The sequence below is a fragment of the Mauremys reevesii genome, linkage group 14 (genome assembly GCF_016161935.1).
Source record: "Mauremys reevesii isolate NIE-2019 linkage group 14, ASM1616193v1, whole genome shotgun sequence".
Classification (NCBI taxonomy): Eukaryota; Metazoa; Chordata; order Testudines; family Geoemydidae; genus Mauremys; species Mauremys reevesii.
Genome location: NC_052636.1, coordinates 9,804,381 through 9,813,993, shown reverse-complemented (window position 1 = coordinate 9,813,993; position 9,613 = coordinate 9,804,381). Strand labels below are relative to the sequence as shown.

General features: G+C 50.3%; 2 non-coding genes across 2 annotated transcripts; one reads left to right on the top strand and one right to left on the bottom strand.

Annotated features, from left to right (window-relative positions):
* The first annotated feature begins 5,912 nt into the window (after positions 1 to 5,912).
* Positions 5,913 to 5,984, top strand: TRNAG-UCC. Its single transcript has one exon. It is a non-coding gene; the product is annotated as a tRNA-Gly (tRNA).
* A 1,390-nt stretch (positions 5,985 to 7,374) lies between these two features.
* On the bottom strand, positions 7,375 to 7,447 carry TRNAV-AAC. Its single transcript has one exon. It is a non-coding gene; the product is annotated as a tRNA-Val (tRNA).
* Between the last annotated feature and the right edge of the window lie 2,166 nt (positions 7,448 to 9,613).

Below are 9,613 nucleotides of genomic sequence, written 5' to 3'. Positions count from 1 at the left end.
TTAACTTTATTTTTAAACGTGTGTTGGAAGCGGGGAAACGTGGTGAACGGGGTATGTAACCACAGAAGAAAGTCAACAGTAACTGAAGCAGGGGCAAGTTCAGCTTCTCTGTAAAGAAACTGAACAGTCACAGGTTACCCTGCTCCCTGAGGAACCTAGCTTTCAAAGCCTCCCGGATGCACAGCGCTTCCCGCTGGGCTCTTTGCCTCAACCTCCCATCCTGCCATAAAGGTCTCCCCCTTGCTCTCACAGAGATTGTGGAGCACACAGCAAGCTGCAATAACAATGGGGATATTGGTTTCGCTGAGATCCGAGCGAGTCAGTAAGCTCCTCCATCTCCCCTTGAGACATCCGAAAGCACGTTGAATGATGACAGTTACCCAAGACCACCCTCAACACATTTTTCCCCCCAGCATGCATTGTGGGGAAATCCCAGAATTCAAATGGGCAGCGGGGACTGCGGGAACTGTGGGATAGCTTCCCACAGTGCACCGCTTCCAATGTCGACGCTTGCCCCGTTAGTGTGGACTCACAAAGTCGAATTAGTGTCCTTAGTGTGGACACACAAATTCGACTTTGTAAGGTCGATTCCACAAATTCGAATTAAGTTAAATCAAACTAATCTGGTAGTATAGACATACCCTATGAATGCACTGAGTGCGGGAAAACCTTCAATCGCAGTTTGCACCTTATTAGGCATCAAACAATCCACGGAGGAGAGAGGCCCTATGAATGCCGTGAGTGTGGGAAATGCTTCACTAGCAGCTCAAACCTTAGATTTAATTTACCCTGGTTCCTCAACTGTAGCTACAGCTCTAGTGGCCATCAATCCAAAGACTGAGAGAAATGGAGAGTTCCAACCATTGTCCTTTTAGTATCTTATTGTTCCTCTCTCTGTTTTTTGTGCTGGCCTTTCTATTCTATCATTTTCTGCCTTTGTTTAGTGGTAACAGTTGGTTTCCATCACTCACGTTTGTTTGTTTACATCTCTATCCATTGTTAAATAAATGTTTTGCTTGTTCGATAACTGTATTCAGGTGCTGTGTGAGATACAGTAGCAATGGTCCACAGTAAAACTAGTAACCTGGGATACTTGGGGAAGAGAGGATCTGGGATTTCACCGAGTATCTGGTGATCCGGGCTGGACCCCAGAGGGGGACACATTGAAGGAACTCAAGGGTTAAGGTGGCTGCTGTAGCTCAGAGGAGGGTGCTTGAGTTCCAGCAGGCTGGTGAGTTTGGTCACTAACATCCAGCTGCCAAATGCAAAACTCCCTCTTCCTTGTAGCAGGTGGCAACAAGGAGACTCACAGTCCTCAGCACCCTTAGAAGGGTCACAATGTGTCTCTATGTTGATCCACCTGTCAAATCCACACAGGGAAAGCTCCCGATAGCACAAAACTCTGCCCTATGAAATCATGGAACATGTGCTCTTTGCTCTGTGAAAGCATGTAAAGAATCCAAGCGCTGGAGGACGGGGTTTGGGTCCAGAGTGACCTAGACAAATTGGAGGATTGGGCCAAAAGAAATCTGAGGAGGTTCAAGAAGGAGAAGTGCAGAGTCCTGCACTTAGGACGGAAGAATCCCAGGCACTGCCACAGACTGAGGACTGACTGAGTGAGGGGGGTTTGATAGCAGCCTTCAACTACCTGAAAGAGCAGCAGTGTGGGCTTTCTCCTTGCCACTTTTGCTGGGCTGGGCAGGCGTCCTGGAGGCCTTTCTAGAAGAGCACTGGGAACTGAGTTAGAAAAACCAATGTGAAAACCAGAACCTCAGGTTTAGACTCATTTATTTATAATATTAAATCTTCAATTCTAGTGTCACAGTCAATACAATTTCTTCAGCCTGATAGTTGCCCAAAGAGAAACTTCTCTCCAAAGGGAGTGGAGAGAAAGCACTTTTCAGAGTCCAAGAGAGACAAGGTGGTGAGGGTAAGAGGACCAACCTCTGTTGGTGAAAGAGACAAGCTGTGGAGCTAACCCCACACACTTCTTCAGTTCTGTGTAGCCTGGAAGGTCGTCTCTTCCATAACCAGCAGTTAGAACATAAGAACAGCCACACTGAGTCGGACCAGTTCATCTAGCCCACTCTCCCGAAAGTGGCCAATGCCCGGCGCCCCAGAGGACCCCTGGGACCAACATGGATACACCACCACCACAAACAAGGTTAAAAGTCAATGCACATGGAGAAAGATCTTGTGTTTCCTTCCTTATGTCCTAGTCCCATCATGTGGCCATTTCCTTTTCTTCCTTTCTGTTAAAAGCTTTGGTGTTTTGCACAGAAACATTATTTCCCCAGGAGAGACCCAGGAGTGGGGGCTGCATTCCTGTGCCAAACAGTCACTGGAAGGGGGCAGACAAAGGCCTTTAGGACGAGGCGTCCGTCACTGTCAAAAGATCATCTCCCTCCTGCAGGTCACTGGCAGCCTGAATTTGTTCCTTATCCTCCCAGAGTCTGGGGGCTGGAATCAGCACTACCCAGCCCTTCTGTACATAGCAGGAACAAACACAAACCTGGTCTTTAAAACAAGCTGTCCCCTTCCTTCTCAGGGAATATTTTTCTGTGATTGAAGTTGAGCTTCAGTTCCCCTCTCCTAGGGGCGGGGCGGGTGTGGGGCCAGCTCCCAGTGAGATCTGTTTTCACCATTGCCCCGTTTCAGTCACTCTGGGATCCTAACTCTGCTCCCAGCTGTCAGGCAGCTTCCAGCCCATCCACCCTGTTCATTAACTCCATGGTCATGTGTTACTCCCTCTGCCAGCACACAGAGCCTGCAGGAAAGCTACTCCTGCCAGTTGCATTGGTGGTATAGTGGTGTGCGTAGGTATCTTCCAAGCAATTCAGCTGGGTTTGATTCCCAACCAATGCAATAATGGCTTTTCTCTTCTGTTGTTTCCTCATCTGGAAGTGGTTTAATTTCAGTCCCATTGTGTTACAATCACATTATCTATAGAATGAGACAATAAATGTGTCAAAGTCCAGCAGGTCATACAGGATGGAGGCACACAAGGGGCTGGAATGTGTCATCTGAGAAAGACAGAACCCTTGGAAACCTGCATCTCCCATCCCCTGGCCTTGCGTGTTATGATTCCAGCTGTGTGAGCTGTTTGTAGGATGTTCTGGCATGATGGGGAAATGAAGTTTTGAGTCAGTTTTTGCTCCTGCAGCTTCCTTTGCTGTTATAATTATAATGACATGAACAACAGGGAGGCAAAATAAACATAACCCCCAAATCGCAATACAGGTGGGGAAAGAGACGATCACGGTTAAGCCAAACACATCAAAATAAAAATTAATACTAAAAAAGGGGAAGGGGGAAGAGATCAGGTATGTGGAGATCCCCTTGATATTTCAATGCACATTGTTAGAATCAAAGTTCAGACTTGACACTGGAAAACTACCTGTCTCTCTGAACACCTGTGATGAGCAAGATGGAGTTGGGACACCTGTTCTGCTTCAATCATTTATTGTCTCTCTGTTCTCTCCTTCTTCTCCCCCCAATTCCTCATCTCCAATGTCTCTGCCTTTCTCCTCTTGCTCCCTCTCCCCTGCCCTTTCCCAGGAACTCACAGTCTACAGCATTTAGGACAAGCCAGAGCTCCCATGTTCTGCACATGAGCCTGTGTCAGAGGACATGTGACCCCGGTCAGAACCAGTCACCAGATCAATATGACCCTTTATGAGCGACTTCTGTGCCTGCTCTGCAATTTACATCTCCCCTCTTCCCCCCACCACCCGCAAACAGGGTGGGGTACAGCTCTGACAGAGGCCTAACAGGAGAAATTTCAGCCCAAAGACAAATTTGGGTGAAATGTTGAGAAATGAAGAGCCCCCCAAATCCCCAGAACTCTAGTGTCACCCCCATGGCACCAGCACAGGGAACCCAGTGAGATGAGGTTACAGAATACAAGGGGGGAGGCAGCAGGGAGAGAGGTGACAGGGAATCTCTCTTTTTCTTTCTCTCGTCACTTTCTGTTCTTCTCTTTCCTTCCAGGAACTGCAGTCACAGCAGGGAAGGGTTTGTCTCCGTGTTTGTCACGGAGGTGGTGGAAGTGATGGATTCTGTGACTTCCTGCAACCTCCATAACTTCTGCAGTGGGCACAGTGGCTGACTCCAGGGCCACTCAATCAACTGGCTCCAGGGACCGCCCAAGCAGCGGCCAATGCGGCTGGCCCTGGGGACCACTTGACCAGTGGTCCCGAGGGCAGCAGGAGCAGCCACAGCCTGGTGGCCTCTGGCAGCACTTCTGGGGTGGCCAGAGCAGCAGCTGGCCCCCTGGGGCTCCCCCCTGCCCTAGCAGCAGCTGGAGTGGCAGCGACTCTCAGGGCTTCTCCCCTGGTAGCTGGTGCTCATTATCCATCAAATAAATCAACACGCGTCCCCCTGCAAGTGGATTTAGCCCGGGACCCTCAGAGTCAGCAGCTGTTACGCCCCCACTGAGCTCTCTGGCCAGGTGTCCTAGTGCCGGGAGTCTCCGATGTAGATCCTAAAATAGCATTTTTGTACCAGGGGCAGCTGAAATTTTGGACCAGACATTGTAGCTCCTCTGTTATTTTACTGAATTGCTTCAAAACAGCAAGTGTAGAAAGTCTCCTAAGTGCCCCTGCTCTCCAGGAGTCTGTGCGTTCCACCCAGCAACGTACAAACCTGCTCTGCCCTGAAGTGGGGTCAGACAGTGACGGTAACGCAAATCTTCAGACTATTAACCCAGGTCCCTTTCTTTAACCCAGGACATGCCAGTCACCTGTTAGCCATGGTGTTATCTTCATCTTCAAATACCTCTCAGGACATTGAACAGAGGAAGTGAAACCCCCTCCCCCGAATGGCTCCCTGTTGAGGCGTTGTGCCGGACCTGCCCCTGGAGACTGTCTGGTTTTATACTCTTAGAGCTTTTTCTCTTCAAACCCCTTATCCCAATCTCTGGGCCAACCTCCGCATTTCAGAGTTTAGAATTTACTCTCATCACCCTCCTATGGCACTTTCCATGTGAATTGGGCAAAGCAAGTGGGGGAAGCTCCGTGGCTAACGAAAACCAACGCTCTGGGTGAGGCCTGAACTCACACCCACAGCTGTATTTCCCCCTGCATGAGCCACTATCGGTGCTTCTTAGACAAACTTGGGCTGTAGGTGGTTATGTGTGTCTGTGCTTCACCACTTTAGCTGCTCTGTGAAAAGCTGATGGTTGAAACAGAAGCTGGTGGGTTTTTGTTTTAAGCAATTAGAGTCTAGTACATTTTAACAGGCAGAAAATGTCCTATTCTGGTCTAGCCCCATTTGACTCCTTCTGTCCATCTTCTTCCTTCCCCCTCAGTGTCTTTCCTTCCCCATTGGGGACATGCAGAGATGAACCCTGGTCAGTCTGTGTCACAGAGAGTCTGTATCTCCTAAGGAATGTGGGTGAAGGATTCCAGCTGAATTAACGCCCTCACCTGGGTTAGAAACTTGTTTCTTTCGAGCAGATAGTGGGAAATGGGACATTAATTCAGACCCAGGAGGCAAGGCAGAGGCTTCATGATCTTGATCTCCATGAAGGGAGAGAGGATCCCCAGGAAGGAACAGAGCTTCCTTTAGACTCAAGCTGGGGTCTCTTGGAAGTTGGAAAAGACCCTTGGTCACTGAGGATCTCATGGGATCGTGCTGCTCCAGAGGCTCCAGAGTCCTGGGTGCGGGGAGGGTGTCACTGCACAGTCTGAAATGGAAGGGAGGACCCTGGAAGGGAAGGGGAGGAACAGAAAATGGAGAGGAATGAAACAGAATAAACGCCTCTTCTCTCTCCCCTCCCCGACCCAGCAAGAACTGTTATCAGTGGGGAAACTCCCCACCATGAACGGCAGAGACCACAGAGACATTTGCCTCATGCTGAGAAGTAAGGTGACCAATCACCAAGTGTGAAAAATCAGAGACTTTCACTAGATGCATTGGTGGTATAGTGGTGAGCATAGCTGCCTTCCAAGCAATTGATCTGGGTTTGATTCCCAGCCAATGCAATGATATGATGATTCTTCCACTGGGAATTGATTTAGTTTCAGTTTATCAATGGAATGAGAGAATCAGTGTCCCAAATCCCAACAGGTCATTAAACACTCTGTGGAGGAAAAAAGGGGCAGGACTATATAATAAGCAGTTGGAGTCATCCTGGTATTACAATGCTTGGTTTATTTTTTTTTAAAATTCCTTTACTTCCCTCTCCCTTTTAGACTCAGAGCCTTTAAGGTCAGAAGGGACCAGTGTGATCATCTAGTCCGACCTGCTGCACCTTGCAGGCCAAAAGACCCCACCCACCCACTCCTGTAATAGACCCGGGAGGGGAGGCAGCTCCATGCTCTGCCCCTACCCCAGGCAGGATATGGAGGCCCTCTGCTCCCCTCCCCAATGCATGTGCAGAGATGTGCCAGCAGCACTAAGGTGGCTCCCTGCCCACTCTACATCCGTCCCTCCGTGCAGCTCCCAGAAGTGGCTGGCATGTCCCAGCATCCCCTGGGGTGGGGGGGAGTGTCTCCACGTGCTGCCCCTGCCCCGAGCACCAACTCTGCAGCTCCCATTGGCCAGGAACTGTAGCCAATGGGAGCTCTGGAGGCAACGCCTGCAGACAGCAGCACATGGAAATCCCCTGGCCCCACTCATCTAGGAGCTGCTGCCAGAGGGTTGTGTGTACCGGTCACTTTGGGAGCTGCACCACCCCTCCTGCACCCCACCCCCACCCCCAGCGCAGAGCCCACACCCAAATTTCCTCCCAGAGCTTTGCTTGTCTTCCTTTCACCAGAACCATCCTTCTTCTCCTGGGCTGCAAGTAGCCATCCCTGGGAAGCCAAGAGGCAGGCACAGGATTCTGCCAGGTAAGTGTCTCCCAGCGCCGCGATGGACAGTGCGATGAAGGTAAGTCTTCCTGAGGCACAATGAACTGCAATGCAGCGAACCACTGGCCAGGCGGTCGGGGCGAAGGGCATTCACTGGAGGTACAAGCTTGTGAGTGACTCCTGAGCACAGGGCCCCTTCCCCTTTTAAGGACCTGCTCCTCATGGCCTGCGACTAGAGATGACTTGGCTGCATCTGGTGGGTCACACTCCACCTTGGGCAGTGTCCATGCAGTGTCCCTGCTCTGGGTGTGTGAGTGCTGCCTAATGAGAGTCCCAGACACCTTCTCTATCTAGGAGCTCTTCTGCTCTTTCAGCTGTTCAACCAGCCCCTTCATCCCACAAGCATTGCAGGAGGGAGCGGGAGGGGGAGGGGGAAAGCCACTTCACAGGCATTCAGAGAGGGAGAGGAGACAAAAATGGGAATGGGGGAAGTATAACACACCTATTGAGCATAGAAATCACTGCTGCTCCTACAACAGCAGGGACAGGCCACTAGGAGCTGGGAAAAATTAAGCCATCATGTTTCTGCCTGGTTTTGAACCAAGGACCTTTTGCGTGTTAGGCAAACGTGATAACCACTACACTACAGAAACTCTGTTGCAGGGCTCTGCCCCTCCCTTCATAAGAACATAAGAACGGCCATACTGGGTCAGACCAAAGGTCCATCCAGCGCAGTATCCTGTCTTCTGACAGTGGCCAATGCCAGGTACCCCAGAGGGACTGAACCTAACAGGTAATGATCAAGTGATCTCTCTCCTGCCATCCATCTCTACCCTCTGACAAACAGAGGCTAGGGACACCATTCCTTACCCATCCTGGCTAATAGCCATTAATGCACTTAACCTCCATTAATTTATCTGCAAAAAGAACAAGGAGAACATGTGGCACCATAAAGACTAACAAATGTATTTGAGCATAAGCTTTTGTGGGCTAAAACCCACTTCATCGGACGCATGCAGTTAAAAATACAGTAGGATATATATATACACACAGAGAACATGAAAAAAATGGGTGTTGCCATATACACTATAACGAGAGTGATCAGTTAACGTGAGCGGTTATCAGCAGGAGAAAAAAACCTGGTGTTGGGAGGGGAACAGGAGAAAGGACAAAGGAAGCAAGAGACGAAGAGAAAAGAGGGATCAGACAGTGGATGGAGCAAGAGGTGAAACAAAAAGGACAACCCCCAATGTCCCCAGTGATTCTAAGGGACAAAATCCAGGTGTGCAATAAAATTCTGCCTCCTTAAGCTCATGTTTTCCATGCCTAGAATTCAGCTCTCACCAGATGGATCAGACTGAACAGGTTTCACACCTCCAGGAGGCTCTTACCTTCTAAACAGGGACGGCTGTTTTCCAGTAAAATCACTGAAAGGGAAGGAGAAAACTCAAAAGAGGTTCCTCCTGGCGCTCACGTCCGTGAACTCGAATACTCTCTCAGTCCTCAAAGAGAGACCTGGAGAAGGAGACTTGCTGAAGCAAAGCCACAGGGGTCTCTGAGATTTCCCTGGCCCCTCGCCCCTGTCCTGCCTGGCTGATGTCAGCATCTCTCTGTGAGGTCATCACCTCCCCACCGCCTTGGACCAATAGGCTGAGGTCCTGCAAAAGGCCTTTGTGATGTCACTGCCACACCCCTCCCTTGCTGTGCCAATGTCCTGCCCCTGGCCAGGCACTCTGGAGGTTTGAGCTACTCCCTGGGGATCACCCCACTCAAGGAGCGTTCGTTCTAGGCAGTAAGCCGGCTAGACAGGGAAACATCAGACGCTGCTCCCAATGCTACACTCAGATTTTCAGAAATGAGTCGACTTTATGGCCAGAAGAGACCATTAGAGCATCTAATCTGACCCCCCTGCATATCACAGGCCTCCTGTATGACACAAGAGCTACTTTTGGGGCAAACACATTCCAGAAAGGCATCTAGTCTTCATGAAATGACATCAGGAGATGGAGAATCCACCATTTTCCTTGGTAGCTTGTTCCTGTGGTGAATCATCCTCGCTGTTGAATATTTGTGCCTTAGTTGTAATATGAATTTGTCTCTTTTCACCTTCAGGCCACGGGGTCTTGTTATGCCTTTCTCTGCTCAATTCAAGAGCCCTTTAATACCCAATCCTTTCTCTCCATTAAGACACTTCAACACTTCAATGAAGTCACCTTTCAATCTTCTTTTGATCAGCTAAACAGGTTGAGCTCTTTCAATAGCTCCCTAGAAGGCATTTTTCTCCAGCCCTCAGAACCTTTGGTGGCTCTTTGCTGCCCCAGCAAAGCAGTTTGCAGGGACCACTGGAGTGGTTCATGGAACGGCTGGTGGAGTGGAGTGGCTCAGACTCCCTGCTTGCGAGAGGGGAAGTATTGCCTCCTAGAGGCGCCCGGGGGGGTGGTATGTAATTGTCCCAGGTCACTGGGTGGGGGCTCGAGCCACTTTTGCACTGTGTTATTGAAACAGAACCGCTAGATACTGAGCCCGGCCCTTGTTGCTGACAACTCAGAGGGGCAGAAGGGTTACAGGAATTTATCACACAACCCTCCCTGCTCCCCAGAGCCCCACGCTAGGGAGAAGCTAGCGAAGGGGGAGTCATTCCTCCCCTGCGCTCCCAGAAGAGCTGCTAGGGCTCCTCCCTGCCAGCTACTCACCCCTGGATCCATCCTCAGCTCCTGGGATCTTCCTGCTCCAAAGGCTCCAGAGGCCTGGGTGGGGAGGGCGTCACTGCACCGTCTGACACACAAGGGAGGTTTCTGGAATTGAAGGAAGGAGCAGAA